This window comes from Pleurodeles waltl, chromosome 4_1, assembly GCF_031143425.1.
Source record: "Pleurodeles waltl isolate 20211129_DDA chromosome 4_1, aPleWal1.hap1.20221129, whole genome shotgun sequence".
Classification (NCBI taxonomy): Eukaryota; Metazoa; Chordata; class Amphibia; order Caudata; family Salamandridae; genus Pleurodeles; species Pleurodeles waltl.
Window position 1 is genome coordinate 771,308,568 of NC_090442.1, and position 16,297 is coordinate 771,324,864.

The 16,297-nt window shown below is 47.3% G+C and overlaps 1 protein-coding gene across 2 annotated transcripts in view; it reads left to right on the plus strand.

Moving 5' to 3' along the window:
• The window catches only part of PPP6R2 (protein phosphatase 6 regulatory subunit 2), an 891,343-nt gene that overhangs the window by 871,596 nt on the left and 3,450 nt on the right, over positions 1 to 16,297 (plus strand). The window lies entirely within an intron of this gene.

Genomic DNA, 16,297 nt, shown 5'->3' on the forward strand with positions numbered 1-16,297 from the left:
ACCGGGACCTGATGGTTTGAAAACAGCCTTCTATAAGGCATACGCAGATGAGCTGTCGCCCAGGTTGCTGGCGGTGTATGAGGAGGCCCTGGAAAAAGGGGTGTTGCCTGCCACTATCCGTGATGCGCTGATCATCACGCTGCTGAAACCAGATAAACCGCCTGACGATTTAAACTCATACCGACCTTTATCTCTGATTAATGTAGATGTGAACATTTTGGCCAAATTGATTGCGAACCGGGTGCAACCAATGTTGTCGATGATCGCACTCCCTGACCAATCAGGTTTTATACCAGGAAGGGCGACCTCCCATAACCTGCGAACAATTTCGCAGCATTACATTACCTACACCCCGAGATTAGAGCGGCTGTGGTGTTTTTGGATGCCACTAAGGCCTTTGATACAATTGAATGGCCATATTTATTCTGTGTTTTAGAGAGGATGGGATTCAGTACGTTGCTGATTAGGAAAATCCGCCTGCCCTACACATTGCCTACAGCCAGAGTGCGGGTGAATGGTCTGGTGTCTGAGCCTTTCCCCATCTTACGTGGTACTAGGCAGGGTTGCCCTTTATCCCCGCTGCTATTTGTTATAGCTATGGAGCCGCTGGCGGCGAGGATTAGGCAACATCATACTGCAAGAGGTATAGGATTCAGCTCTAGAAACCTTCTAGTATCACTATACGCGGACGCTGTGACTCTTTATCTTACCAATCCTTCGGACAACTTGGACCCCATTTTGCGGGAATTTGTCCGGTTTGAGGGCTTCGCAGTTATCTCCATCAACTGGTCCAAATCAGTTATCTTTCCTCTCACGAACGCCACCACGGAAGTGCACTCTGAATATCCCTTGCTTTGGGAGGCGGGAAAGGTCAAGAATCTGGGGATTTGGATTAGCCGGGACATTCAGGAGATTTGGGGCCTTAACTTTGGCAGAGCAATGATGTGGCTGTGCGAGAAAGTAAAACTATGGGCTTCCCTGCCTCTGTCACTAACTGGACGGATAGCGCTGACAAAAATGATAGTGTTACCCAAATTCCTTTACCTATTCGTCAACATACCTATACCGCTTACAGCACACTTCTTTGCCACTTTGCGGTCACGCCTGGTGGAGTTGGTGTGGGCGGGTGGACAGGCCAGAGTGGCTTGGGACACGCTGGTACTGCCACTGCGACAGGGAGGTTTAGGTGCCCCAAATATAAAACTGTACGCCCTCTGTGCTCAGGCTCAGTTCTTGCATTTTTTGACCCACCCGGTTCCTTTTCAGCCTCACGTGGCAGTGGAGCGCGATGTGGTGGCACCCCTTCCAATTGGAGTGGCGATATGCGCTAAGGCGGGGCGTCCCAGAGCAGACGTAGATACGGCTAGGATGCTGCAGTGGGTATGGAAGGAGTTGCGCAAGAGGGCCGGGGTCCCATTGTTGTATGCTCCACCGCTTCCGCTATTGTATAACCCGATGCTGCCTTGTGTGGCTGATGGGATAGCTAGTCATCTGATTGACAAAATGCACCTCCACACATTTGCAGACCTTTTTCCCAATGGTAAGTTTATACCTCCCCCGGCGTCAGAAGAAGGAGGCACTGCGCCTTTTTCTGAACTATTTCTATACCACAGACTGCGTGCTGGACGCTATTCGAACGTTTTCCTGACGCGCCACCAGTATTTACAGCCTTGGAGGCGGTGGTGAGCTCCCCTTCCCCCTGGAAACTAGTAACCCGCATTTATCGCCATATGCAAAACATGGCACCGGGAGTGACGCCTAAATCTATGCTGTATTGGAATGAGGAGCTCCAGCCTGAGATTACTGAGGAACAGTGGGAGTTCTGTTGTGGGCAGCTTGCTGAGCTTTCGCCAAATTACAAGCTGCGATTAATACATTTTAAATACTTGCATAGGTTCTATAGAACCCCCATCAGCTTGAGAAAAATGGGGCTTAGGGAGACAGATGAATGTTGGCGATGTGGGTCGGCCTCGGCCTCTTTTCTACATATAGCGTGGTCCTGCCCGAGGTTAAAGGATTATTGATCCCAGATCTTTGTATTGGTAAATCAGATAGTGGGCCGCTCGGATGTCCCCTCCCCTCTGCTTGGGCTTCTGGGATAGGTCAGGGACACTCCGCCAACAGTGCGCAGGCTGCATGCACTACTACTACTGTTTGCTAAACGGCAGGTGGCAATCCATTGGGGTAGGCAGAGGTGGTGAGAGATTGGCTGGCTGATGTAACTTACGGACACACGCAGTTAAATACATTCTGGGAGTTAATGCCGGCTGCTTCTAGGCCCCGTGACATCTGTGATCCGTTTGTGAGTTGGGCTCTGGAACATCGGAGCAGGAGGTTGGAGAGTGATGCTCTGAGTGAATGACCCCTGAGAGGGGGGGGCGGTGGGTGTTACATCGCACTTCTCTCAAATCATGTGGGTGGTGTCTGTATCGCCAGAGTGTGCCTGGTTGCTAACCCTGTTTTCTTCCGCTACTGCCCTCTCCACATGCTAAAATAAAAGGTTGCGGCCCTTCGATCCCTCGAGCCCAGGCTAGAGACTTGTAATCTCTATTAATATGGACATGATGACTATTGTAAAATGTTCTTTGTTATTCGACACCTAATAGCATACCATATGTAACACACTAATGATGATAATTGGCAAGTTTGTTTGTTGTATTTTTTATATTGTAAAATGCTCAATAAAAATAAATAAAATAAAAAAGATTATCTGCCGAAGACTCATTCCACCTAAGTGGAGCTCAGGACTTTTGTATGCCTTCCCTTCTCTCCCTCTCTTGCTCAGATTTGTGAAGAAACTCAGTAACTCTGGGCTCAAGTCATTGTAGTGGCTTGAGATTTGACAAGGAGAGTGTGATATCCAGAACATCTGGCATGAGTCCTCCAAGCACACTCTGCTTTAGGAGAATCATTTGTCACAGCAGCAGGGCAGAATCTTGCACTTGGGCATGCTCACTCTACACCTCCATGTGTGTAGATTGAATGGTGGCAGTTAACTGCATGTGACCTGCCGCAGAAAGTGGTGGATGTCATCCTTGCTGCCAGTTGCCCTTCCACGAAGTACATTTATGCTGGGTGCAGGGACAAATTTGTGGCCTAGTGTGGAGTTTGCTAGGTAGATCCCTTATGCTCCAAATTATCACATGTCCTATTATGTGTTTTTGTCTGCTGTGCACTGGCCAAATAGTAGTCTTCGAAGGGTCAGAGCTATTTCCACAAGGAATAAGGCTACTATCACAGAGTTGGCAAGTGGAGTACCTGTTCCTTTATATCTACAAAGCTGCGGCTTGGGCTTCGGTGTCCTCGTTCGTGAAACATTACTGCCTTGACAGTCAGGTCTGACAGTAAGGACATTTGCCCGTTATGTCTTGCAGGGCTTTTTGGTATAAATACACTTGATAGACCCTCCACTTTTGTGATGTACTGTTTTATCTGTTCTAAAGATGAGCAATCTTTGTTTAAAAGTACCCATCAGAAGAACAAGTTACTAGCCTTTAGTAATGCTTTTTCTGGTGGATACTCTTTCTAACTGCAGATTGCTCACCGCCCTCCTACCTCTGTTTTGTGGAGTTGCCATTTTCCTTAACATTTAAAAAGGTCCCAAGTTAGAGATCTGCACAGTATACCCATAATAAGTAAATGCTCCGTGTCTGATGCCATTGCAAGAGTCCTGCAAGATAACTGCATCCGCACACGGGGGGAGCTTATTTGCATCACTGAATCATCAGTTCTGGGGTGGTACAGACCCGGCATAGGGTCCCATTTCTTCACCTAGTGGCGCATAGGAGCATTGCTAAATGCTTTTTTGATCCAGTCTGGCACTAGGGGAATATTCTGAAGGTGAGGAGTTTGGAGTTAGAATATCCACAAGAAAGAGTGTTATCCGAGGTAAGTAAATTTGTGTCTGCTACTACAAGTTTCTGGACTAAACTAGTCCCCGACAACATCCCTTTCCATTTGATTGTATTACGTATTTAGATTGTTCTGAATTTGTGAAATCTGTGTTATTACATGACCGTTTTCACAGTGTCTTAAACTATAAGCCTCACTTTATAAGTTATACAGAGCACCGTTTTTATAGACTATGTGTGTGTGTGTGTGTGTATATATATATATATATATATATATATATATATATATATATATATATTTTATCATCTCCTTACACTTAACTCCCACTACATATTATTTTTAAACCTGTGCACGTTCTTGCAGGTAAATGCAAATAGATGTGGGAAAAACTTTAAAAAAAGAAAATAGATGTCTAAACATTACCCCCTTAGAGGGGGCACACTGTCTACTGAAGCACAAATCTATTATTGTTAAATAAAAGATCTCTCTGTAAATAGCTTCTTGCACATCTAAAACAAATCTATTCACATTTAAATGGAAGATTAAAAAGGGGATGCTGAACTTGGTTACAGATCTCTCTTTGACAATATTTAACCCCATGAAAGATACATTATGCCTCAAATGACTTAAACCCCATACTTCCTCTTGGAGGTATTTTAAACAGCTGGTTTCATATCTGCATTAACACCTCAGTGATCGTTTACTTCAGCTTTTTTCACAGGAGACACTTCAAATACAACAGCTCCTATTCCCCAAAAAATATATTCAATCTTGGATAGCACTCAAGTTGTTCATTAGAGTTCTGCGGTGAGGCTACTGTAGAGCACTGGGAAGTCAACTGAAAGGCTGCTAATGGTGAAGGAAGTTCATGTTTCGCTCAACATGTAAGACTTGTTTTCTGACATGGTTGAGGAAGATATTTGATAATGAAAAATGTCCTAGCTATCATAACGGAAAGTTTCAATTCTATTAAGGACACGGAGGCGAGGATTATACTTTACTTTCCACGCTTTACTGCTACAGCAGCCCTTCAAAAGTTAACATTTCAAATGTAAAAACTGTTTGAACGAAGAAACGTCATTTCCCAGCAGTCCTCAGGGAATGCTCCACTGAACGTCAAATCCTATGCCAGTATCACTCTTCAAAACCTCCTGGTGACGTTCCCTCTTCCTCTTTTTCCTGCAAAGACAGCCATCCCTTGTGGTTCTCACTTTTGTTTGGAAGACTCTATACCTGTGATAAAAGCTGATAAACTTATGAGCACCGTAATGTCAGAAGGACCCAAGCATTAAGAAAGTAGAGACATGGCATGAGGTCAGTAAACATAGGCACTTGTAACAGTTGCATAGCTTGATAATAGTCTACTGTAACCATAAACATTTTTTACTTGCACATAATCGGAGTTCCTTGTGAGATATTGCTACTATACCTGTATCGGGAGGGGGCAGTATGATGTCCGGGTGGGCTAGGCCTCGCCTCTGTGTCCTTAATAGAATTGAAACTTTCCGTTACTATCGCTAGAAATATTTCAATCTATGCCAGGATCAAAGGCGAGGATTAAGCTAGTTCAGAGCTTCCCCACCACCATAGATGCTGGATGTTGGACTGGTTTTAAGTAGAAAGTCTTGAACTTAGAGTCAGAGGACCAGTCCACAGCCTTAATAATGTCATCCAGGCGGGCTCCTTGCAATAAAGCTTTCGAGGCCATGGCCCCTCTCACCGAGTGAGCGCCAAAACATGATGTATCAATGCCCGTCTCTTGCATGGCCCATCTGACCCGTCTTGCAATGGTAGGAGATGATACCCCTTTATGAGGTTTGGTGAGAGTGATAAGGAGTCTCCTTTCCCCATGAAGGCGTAACTCCTCAGTCATAAATTTGTAAGTTTTAAATGTTCTGACCACGCAGAGTTTTGTAGATTCGGGGAAACTGGGATATGATACCACCCTGGAATTAGTTTTCGTTCTCTGAGAAATATAGAATGTCAAACATTCTGGGGTAAATGCTTTATCTGTTAGTTCCAGAGCCCGCACATCCGAGACTCTATGGCACAATACTAGACAGAGCGAAGTCACCAATTTAGCAAGAGCTGCTTCCGGGATAGGTATCTATTTGATGGCCAAGACTTGAACAAGAGAAGAAGAACCTTAATTAACTTCCCAGAGAGAGGAGTATCTGGGCTACAGAGGAGTAGACAGTCTAATGTCCCTCAGCAACTTGCAGATTAGGGGGAGCGCCCCAATCCGGCGACCATCTACCGGGGACTGACCAGCTAGGATAGCTGAACAGAAATTGTTCATGGTTCTATTTGCAAGCCCTTCCGAGGCAAAAGAGGCTAGGAAATTTAGGATATGGACAATGTCTGCCCCCACGGGATTGAGTTGCTGTGAACGACCCCAACCCAACCATCTAGCCCACGATGAACGGTAGCAACTGGTGGTACTGTCTGCCCAGGATTTAGCGTGAAGTGATGCAGCCTGTCGTGAAATACCCAGGACCGTCCAATGTTCCCTGTAATCCTCCAAGCTATAAGAAGAGAGAGCCTTGTAGTACTAAATAATGTTGGTTCCCCCGCGGATGCCAGGCAATATTGGGAAATAGGGGTAGACTGATTGTAAAACCCCAGGAAAGTTCCATCAGAACTGGAAACCAAACTTCAGATCTCCATATCGGGGTGATCACCACTAGGTCCGCCCCATGCCGTCGAACATAGGTTGAGAGTCTCGTAATCATGGCGAACGGGGGAAAGGCACAGCCCGCTTCCTCGCTCCAGTACTGAAGGAAAGCATCTGTTGCTAATGCTCCGGGACTCTGACCTCCAGCTGTAGTACCTGTCCAACTGATGGTCCAGGCGAGAGGCGAACAGATCTATTGTGACTGGACCCCATTGCTCCTGAATTTGTTGAAACACCTGAGGGTGTAATTGCCATAGGCTGTACTCCTGCCAGTAGCAGGAGTGCCAGTCTGCCACCTGGTTGTCTGTTCCCGGGAGGTATTCTGCTGTGACCGACATCTGGTGGTCGAGGCAGTAGGCCCAGAAGTCCCTGGCCAGGTCGGATAGAAGCTTGGATCTTGTCTCTCCCAGATGGTTGATGTAACGAATCCTCACCACGTTGCCCATCTTGGGAAGGACGCAGCAATGTGCTGCGTCCTTGGTCCATCATTTGACTGCAGAGGACCCCGCCATAAACTCTAAACAGTTGATATGGAGCGGTGATTCTGCGAAAGGGCACTTTCCTCCTGTTGAGAAAGTGCTGCATCAGGTCCCCCAACCGTAAAGGCTGCCGTCTAATTCTATCACCAGGTCGGTTGGGAGCCGAAAATTGCATGCCCATTCCAGGACTCCATGTACGCAATCCACAAGAGCTGCAGTAGACATTGATCCATGAGCAAAAGATCATCGAGGTATACCAACAGTTGACTCCTGTTGGCTGAAGGTGCTCCAAAACTGGTTTCATCACTTTGGGGCACCAGGGAGCGAAGGTGAGACCGAAAGGGAGAGAAGTAAACTGGATGGTCTAGGAACACCATTGGAATTGAAAGAAACATCTGTTTGGTGGGAAAATAGGGATTATCAGGTAAGCATATTTTAGATCCAGTCCTACCATTCGGTCTCCTGCCTGCATCAGATTGCGAAGGAGGTGGATACCTTCCATCTTGAAATGGCGAAATACTAATCATTCGTTGAACTCCTGTAGGTTGATGATGGGCTATTGGCCTCTATCGCGTTTCTCCACCAAGAACAAGTTGTTGAGGAAACCTTGTGGGTGTATTTGTGTAGGCACAATTGGTTCCTTGTCCAGGAGTGCCGTGACCACCTTGTTCACCAGAGCCTTTTGTGCTGAGGAAAAACAATTGGGGCGGGGCTTGGCCAGTTGAGACAGGGAACCGTAAAACTCTATGTGGAAGCTGTTTACTGTCTGGAGTACCCAAGCATCTGAGGTCAGGAAAGCATAAAAACACCATGACCCTTAAGAGAGGGAGAGACTTACCTGAAAGGCTGCCGAGCAGTGAAAAAAAGAGGGAGCGTCGCCAGGAGGTTTTGAGGAATGATACTGGCATAGGATTGGCCGTTCAGTGGAGCATTCCCCTTGGACTGCTGGGAAACAAAGTTTCTTTGTTCAAACAGTTTTACAGATGAAATGTTAACCTTTGAAGAGCTGCTGTAGCAATAAAGCTTGGAAAGTAAAGCCTAATACTTGCCTCTGGTCCTGACATAGAATTTGTAGAAAATGTCTCCTTGTTTTAGCTATTTGGAGTACTAACCATAATTCCTATGTCAAAATGAAACTCCTCATTTTGTCATTTTACATAAGTCTCCTCTGTAGGACATGCTTTAAGCTCTATAGCTCTGATTCTAGCAACATGACCCTCAGATGTGCCTCACGTTTGTCATGTGTATAGAATTTTAGCACTGTAGTTGTTCATTAGAACTTTATGGTGAAGGTGGATTGGATCACTGTGGAATCATCTGACAGGCTGTTGCTGTTGTCAGACTGTATTCTTGTATGGCATCACATATTCGTGAAATTATTGAAAATGTGCTCTTGTTTAAGCTTCTGATGCACCGTCTGTAATCTCTATGAGAAAGGTTTTCTCTCAAACATGGTTCCTCAAATCCTAGTAGGGAATCCGCTTTTTTTACAGATTAAAACCATTTTAGAGTTCACCACAAATCCTAAAATCAGTATACAGCCACCAAGAAATAACTTAAATTTTTACTCAAATCTGCTGCCCCCTTGCTAACATTCTCCTTTTTGTGCCCTCACATACAAGTATTTACTGTCAGGCATTTCAGTGGAACAAAAATTGTGAGCCTAATCAGCTAAGGCAAGTAGGTATGCTTCTTCTAACCTCCCACCTAGATTACAAGGAAAAACACACCGTTGTAAACTTTACCCCAAATTTTATGGGTCTGATATACAATTTCAGTATTATCGAAGGGAGAGGGCAGTACCAGTTAGTTATTAACAACCAGTGTTGAGTAGGGCTTTACCTTAGGCCCTTAAACTCCATTGCTGTCAATAACTGCCTTAGAGTGCTCTTTCTAATGGATACTATTATTTAACTATACAGGGAGTGCAGAATTATTAGGCAAGTTGTATTTTTGAGGATTAATTTTATTATTGAACAACAACCATGTTCTCAATGAACCCAAAAAACTCATTAATATCAAAGCTGAATATTTTTGGAAGTAGGTTTTAGTTTGTTTTTAGTTTTAGCTATGTTAGGGGGATATCTGTGTGTGCAGGTGACTATTACTGTGCATAATTATTAGGCAACTTAACAAAAAACAAATATATACCCATTTCAATTATTTATTATTACCAGTGAAACCAATATAACATCTCAACATTCACAAATATACATTTCTGACATTCAAAAACAAAACAAAAACAAATCAGTGACCAATATAGCCACCTTTCTTTGCAAGGACACTCAAAAGCCTGCCATCCATGGATTCTGTCAGTGTTTTGATCTGTTCACCATCAACATTGCGTGCAGCAGCAACCACAGCCTCCCAGACACTGTTCAGAGAGGTGTACTGTTTTCCCTCCTTGTAAATCTCACATTTGATGATGGACCACAGGTTCTCAATGGGGTTCAGATCAGGTGAACAAGGAGGCCATGTCATTAGATTTCCTTCTTTTATACCCTTTCTTGCCAGCCACGCTGTGGAGTACTTGGACGCGTGTGATGGAGCATTGTCCTGCATGAAAATCATGTTTTTCTTGAAGGATGCAGACTTCTTCCTGTACCACTGCTTGAAGAAGGTGTCTTCCAGGAACTGGCAGTAGGACTGGGAGTTGAGCTTGACTCCATCCTCAACCCGAAAAGGCCCCACAAGCTCATCTTTGATGATACCAGCCCAAACCAGTACTCCACCTCCACCTTGCTGGCGTCTGAGTCGGACTGGAGCTCTCGGCCCTTTACCAATCCAGCCACGGGCCCATCCATCTGGCCCATCAAGACTCACTCTCATTTCATCAGTCCATAAAACCTTAGAAAATCAGTCTTGAGATATTTCTTGGCCCAGTCTTGACGTTTCAGCTTGTGTGTCTTGTTCAGTGGTGGTCGTCTTTCAGCCTTTCTTACCTTGGCCATGTCTCTGAGTATTGCACACCTTGTGCTTTTGGGCACTCCAGTGATGTTGCAGCTCTGAAATATGGCCAAACTGGTGGCAAGTGGCATCGTGGCAGCTGCACGCTTGACTTTTCTCAGTTCATGGGCAGTTATTTTGCGCCTTGGTTTTTCCACACGCTTCTTGCGACCCTGTTGACTATTTTGAATGAAACGCTTGATTGTTCGATGATCACGCTTCAGAAGCTTTGCAATTTTGAGAGTGCTGCATCCCTCTGCAAGATATCTCACTATTTTTGACTTTTCTGAGCCTGTCAAGTCCTTCTTTTGACCCATTTTGCCAAAGGAAAGGAAGTTGCCTAATAATTATGCACACCTGATATAGGGTGTTGATGTCATTAGACCACACCCCTTCTCATTACAGAGATGCACATCACCTAATATGCTTAATTGGTAGTAGGCTTTCGAGCCTATACAGCTTGGAGTAAGACAACATGCATAAAGAGGATGATGTGGTCAAAATACTCATTTGCCTAATAATTCTGCACTCCCTGTATAGCCATTGGCAGCTACCTGTAATTCTTATTTATATTAGCAAAATGCCAACCAGATTTTTTCATGTTTCTCTAAATCTCGATATACGAGGGAGCAATTTGTCTCAATTGTGTAGACTGCAGTGTTGAAATCAATTCACTCATTCTTTAGGCACTGCTGTTTTGACTGTAATGTCTGCAATAGTTAAGCACATATTCCTCAAAAACATTTTTCAAAAAATAATCTTTCAGTAAACCATTTTGAATGTTGTTTCTTTACTGCTGCAGTATTCTAAACTTATGATTCTCAGGATTTCTACTTGCCAGGAAAGGATGTTATGATATGCAGATTTTTAGAGCACTCCACCTGGGAAGGTATCCTGGCGTTGAGCAGGTGTGAGACTAGCTGAAGGTAGGGCCCAGAGGGACTACTCAAAAAGCCAGATCCTCTGATAGAGACTGGCATTGTGTTCTCCGTGATGATGTTGCAGTCGTATATAAGCGCCACCCCGGTGCGCTGACATCAGTTCTTTTCTTTTCGTGCAAGCTTGTGCACAAATCCGGAGAAGAGCTACCTCAGTCATTTTTTGACTATTCCGACATATTTGTTGGCGATTTTTGACGAGGTCGTTGATGCGTCGAGGGATGTCCCACAAGACCGGTTTCAAGCCCTGTGACTCCTGTCACCGAATGATGTCGGTGACGGATCCACACCTCGTGTGTCTTTGGTGCCAGGAGCGCGATCACGACCCAAAGTCTTGCTCAGAGTGTCGAGCCATGAACCCAAAAGCTTTGAGAGAGAGGTCCATAAAGCTTATGGCGGCCCGACACTCAAGACCTGCCTCGGAGTCACCACCACTCTTCGTCCTCGAGGTCATCTGGACATTCGGGTCATAAGAAAAAGAAGGTGAAGAAGAACAAATGTTCTTCAACTTCACCCCGTCGCTCAGACGATGCGGCGCAGGAAGAGTGTTGATGCTCTAGGCCTCCGTCCTTGGAGCCTCCATCTGGGTCAGTCCCGCAATTCCCCGACTTCCCGGGAGCCGGAGCCACCCCTGCCCAGCTCAAAGAGTTTTATGAGGCAATGCGCCTCATTTTTGGGCAGACCGACCCGCCCTCGGGCACAGGTGAGTTGGTGAGGCCCCCCTCGGGTTCGAAGTCATCTGCTTCGCCACGACTCCGGAGGGCTCCTCTGGATCCAATCTCTGATCTGCCCCGATGCCGGTCATGCCACAGTGACTTTCCCTGGTGTCGGGTCAGACGTTGACGCTGCTGACGTTGGTTGGGTCTACAATCGTCGTCAACCATATTCTCATACCCGATGTCCTGGAGCCAGAACGAAGTTCCTCGTCACATATTCTGTTCTCTGTGGGCCCTCCTGGGCCCAAAGTTGATCCAGACCCTTATACTTATGGGTATGGATATGGGCAGAGTTTAGAGGGGCCACTGGACCCTTTAGAATACCAGCTTGACCCCCAAATGGTCTGGGTGCAGGATTTGGGTGATGCCAGTAGTCTAGACACCTCCCCTGACATTGGTATGCTCTTTCCCTCTACCGTGGCTATGGAGGAGGGCGCTATGTACTCCATGGTGGTGAGAAGGGCGGCTGAGGTCTTGGACCTCGAGCTGCATTCTATGATGGTTAGGCCTAAAATCCTAACCGACGTGCATCAGCCGGGATCTTCCACATCAGAACCCCTTCTTCCTTTTAATGATTCACTGGCCGACGTCTTTTTGGGTACTTGGTCCAGACTCAGCACAGGGGCTCCTGTGAATAGGGTGATTGCCTGCCACAATCTCCCTGCGCCAACAGACCTGAAATTCCTCACCCAACACCTTATGCCTGAGAGCCTTGTGATCCAGGTTTCCTCTTCTTCTTCATCTTGCACATTCCCTACCGCCACCCAGATAGGGAATCAAAAAGACTGGATTATTTGGGGAAGAAAATGTTTTCTTCTGCCAGTCTAGCGCTGCGGTCCGTGAACACTGCATGCCTTTTGGGCCGCTATTCCCATACTCTCTGGGGTACGGTTGCGCAGGTGCTGCCTACAGTTCCAGAGGAGACCCAGATTGTCCTCTCCCAAGCACTCGCAGATGGAAGAGATGCAGCCAAGGTCATCATTCGCTGTGGACTGGATAGGACCAGCTCTCTACACAGATCGGTTGCATTGACGGTGGCATTAAGTCGTCACACCTGGCTGAGAGCATCTGTCTCCTTGGGGGATGTCCAGCAAACGCTGATGGATATGCCCTTTGATGGCACCCTTCTCTTCGGAGACAAGGCGGACTCGGTGCTCGAGCGCTTCAAGGATTCCCGAGCCACTGCCCGGTCCCTTGGCCTCGCTCCTGCCCCTAGACCCCACCAGTCCGCCTCGCGCCCCTTTCGAGGCTTCGGAAGGGGCACCCAACTGCATCGTTTTACTCCGAGCCATCGACCTGCGCATGCTGTACAGGCCCTGCACGGCTGTGGACGCGGGATCCCACGATCTGGGGGATCAAGGGGCCAGCGGGTCGCCCAGTCCACCCCTGCCACCCTCGGCCTCCCAACCTTCCTAGTCAGTTGGAACACCTGGAGCCAGTTGGCGGCAGGATTCGCCATCATCTGCCCCACTGGAAATCCATTACTAGGGTCAGGTGGGTCCTCCAGATTGTTCGGAAGGGCTACTCCCTCCCTTTCAAATCTTATCCTCCTGCCATGCCACCTTCATTCGACCACATATCGGAGGATCATATGGTACTTCTCCGTGAGGAAGTCAAAGCTTTTTTGCCAAATGAGCTACAGAGAGGGTCCGTGCGCCAGAAGTAGGTTGTAGTTGTTGTTCCCGCTACATTCTGGTGCCAAAGAAGGACAAGGTTCTTTGTCCTACCTTAGATCTTCAGTCCCTCAATCTCTTCCTCAAAAAGGAGAAGTTTAAGATTCTGACATTGGGTCAGGTGTTATCTGCCCTGGAGCTGGGAGACTGGATGGTATAGTTGGACTTGCAGGACGCTTACTTCCACATCCCCGTCTTGCCGGCCCACAGACGTTACCTAGAATTTGTGGTAGACCACGAGCACTTTCAGTTCACTGTGCTCCCTTTTGGCCTTACCAGTGCCCCTCAGGTGTTCACAAAGGTGATGGTAGTGGTTGCAGCTCATCTGTGCAGGTTAGGGGTCTCAGTCTTCCCCCTACCTCAACGTCTGGCTGTTGAAGGCAGATACACCCCAGAAAGTTGTCTCCCACCTCCAGACTAAAGCAAACCTCTTGCATTCACTGGAGTTCACTATAAGCATGCCGAGGTCACATCTGACTCCTCAGGCGTTCCCTTTCATAGGAGCTGTTCTGGATACAGTGTAGTTTCAGCTTATCCTCCCGAAAAGCGAGTCCAGGATATTCGGGCTATGATACCGATGTTTCAGCCTCTGTCTTATATTTCGGTGAGAATAACTCTGAGGCTGCTTGGCCTCATGGCCTCCTGCATCCTGGTGGTTCAAAAGACCAGATGGCATATGCGGGCTCTGCAGTGGTACCTGAAGTTCCAGTGGCCGAAGCATCAGGGGAGACTCTCCGACAAAGTCCAGATCTCGGAAGGAACTGCAAAAGATCTTCAGTGGTGGCTAGCGAATCAATATTGTGGCAAAGGCAGATCCCTCTTTCCCCAACTAGACCTCACAGTAGTGACAGATGCGTCACTCCTGGGATGGGGCGCCACATGGGAGAGGCAGAGATCAGAGGCCTCTGGTCTCCGGACTCCGGGCTTCATATCGATCTATTGGAGCTCTGGGCAATTCGACTAGCACTGAAAGCATTTCTTCCCTCTCTCAAAGGGAAAGCAGTGCAAATGTTCATGGGCAACACCATTGCCATGTGGTACTGCAGCAAACAAGGCGAAGTGGGGTCGTGGACTCTTTGTCAAGAGGCTCTTCATCTCTGGACTTGGCTGGAATATCAGGGCATTTCTCTGGTGGTTCAACATCTGGCTGGCTCTTTGAACGCCAGAGCAGACGAACTCAGCAGACAATGCATATTCGATCACAAATGGTGTCTCTATCCGGAGGTGACGCAAGGTCTCTTTCAGCAGTGTGGAGAGCCTTGGTTAGAGCTCTTCGCCCCCGCAGAGAATGCACAATGTCAGCAGCTTTGCGCGTTGAAGTTTCCAAGGCAGCACTCGCTCTGCGGCACTTTTCATCCTGAGTGGAGGTCAGGCCTCCTGTACACCTTTCCGCCTGTACCACTTCTGCAAGAGTTCTGAAGTTCAGGCAAGACCGGGTTCAAGTTATCCTGGTGGCTCTGGACTGGGCATTAAGAGTTTGGTATCCCAAGCTCGGCCATAGCTCTTCCAATCAGACTTCCCAAACTGGAGGATATTCTGTTGCAGCAGGGGGCGGTCATCCACCTGAACCTGTCCTGTCTCTAACTCCTTGCGTGGAGATTGAGCGTTGACAGTTGATGGCTTTTCACCTTCCACCCGAAGTCTGTTAAGTAATCTTGGCAGCCAGGCGTCCCTCCACCAAAATGGCATACGCCTGTCGTTCGAAAAAATGTGTGGCATGGTGTATCTGCAAATCTGTCGATCCTCTCTCTGCATCTCTTTCTGAGGTTCTGCTGTTTGTTCTCTCTCTTGCCCAACAGTACTCTGCCTTAGGCACTCTCAAGGGCTATCTTTCTGTTATCTCTGCCTTCCAGAAACTCCCTGACCAACCTTCTTTAGTCAAATCTCCCATTGTCTGCAGGTTTCTCTAAGGCCTCACACATCTCTTCCCACCTATCCCATTTATCATGCCCCAGTGGGATTTTAATTTAGTCCTCACATATCTGATGTGCACTCCATTTGAGCCGCTTCATAGCTGCCCTATACTGCTCCTAACCATCAAGACTGCCTTCTTGGTTGCCATTACCTCTGCTTGCAGGGTAAGTGAGATCCAAGCTCTGCCACCTAAACCACCTTTTCTGGCAGTACATCCTGACGTAGTGGTACTCCGCACTAGGGCTTCTTTTCTCCCTAAAGTAGTAACACTCTTCCATGTAGGTCAATCCATCACCTTACCTACTTTTTACCCACCCCCACATCCCTCACATGAGGAGGAGAGACTCCACTGCCCGGACCCAAAGATAGCGTTCTACCTTGATTGTACTAAAGACTTCCAGGTGGACGATCAACTCTTTGTAGGATATGTGGGGGTGAAGAAAGGGAAGGCGGTGCAAAAGAGAACCATCTCACGATGGGTCCTCCTATGCTTCAAAATGTGCTATGCTTTGGCAAAGAAGCAACCCCCAGAGGGCTTGCAAGCTCACTCAACCAGAGCAACTGAAGCTACCACAGCGTACGCATAAGGCGTTCCAGTCCTGGATATCTGTCAGGCAGCCACGTGGGCATCTTTGCACATGTTCACCATGCACTACTGCCTGGACAGTCGGGTTCGTCGGGACGGCTACTTTGGTTGTTCGGTCCTACGGGACTTCCTAGTGTGATCTTGGTTTGTAGCCCACCTCCAGGGATGGTATTGCTCGGGTATCTATTGAAAAGGTAAGGAATCTGCAACTAGAATTCTCTATCAGATGTACAAGTTACTTACCTTGGGTAATGATATATATCTGGTAGAGACATATTCTAGTTGCCGATTCCTGACCGACCCGCCCATCCTCCCTGCTCTGCGAACTGATTTCTAGGGGCAGGAACTTTCCTTAAAGGGCCCTAGTTTTGGCACACCACTATCGGTGTTCTTCATGGCGCCACGCTTCTGGCGTGGAAAGTCGTGAAAAGAAACTGATGTCAGCATGCTGGGGTGACGCCTATATACGACCACGATGTCATCACAGCGAACACAACGCCACTGACGCACGCGGAGTCG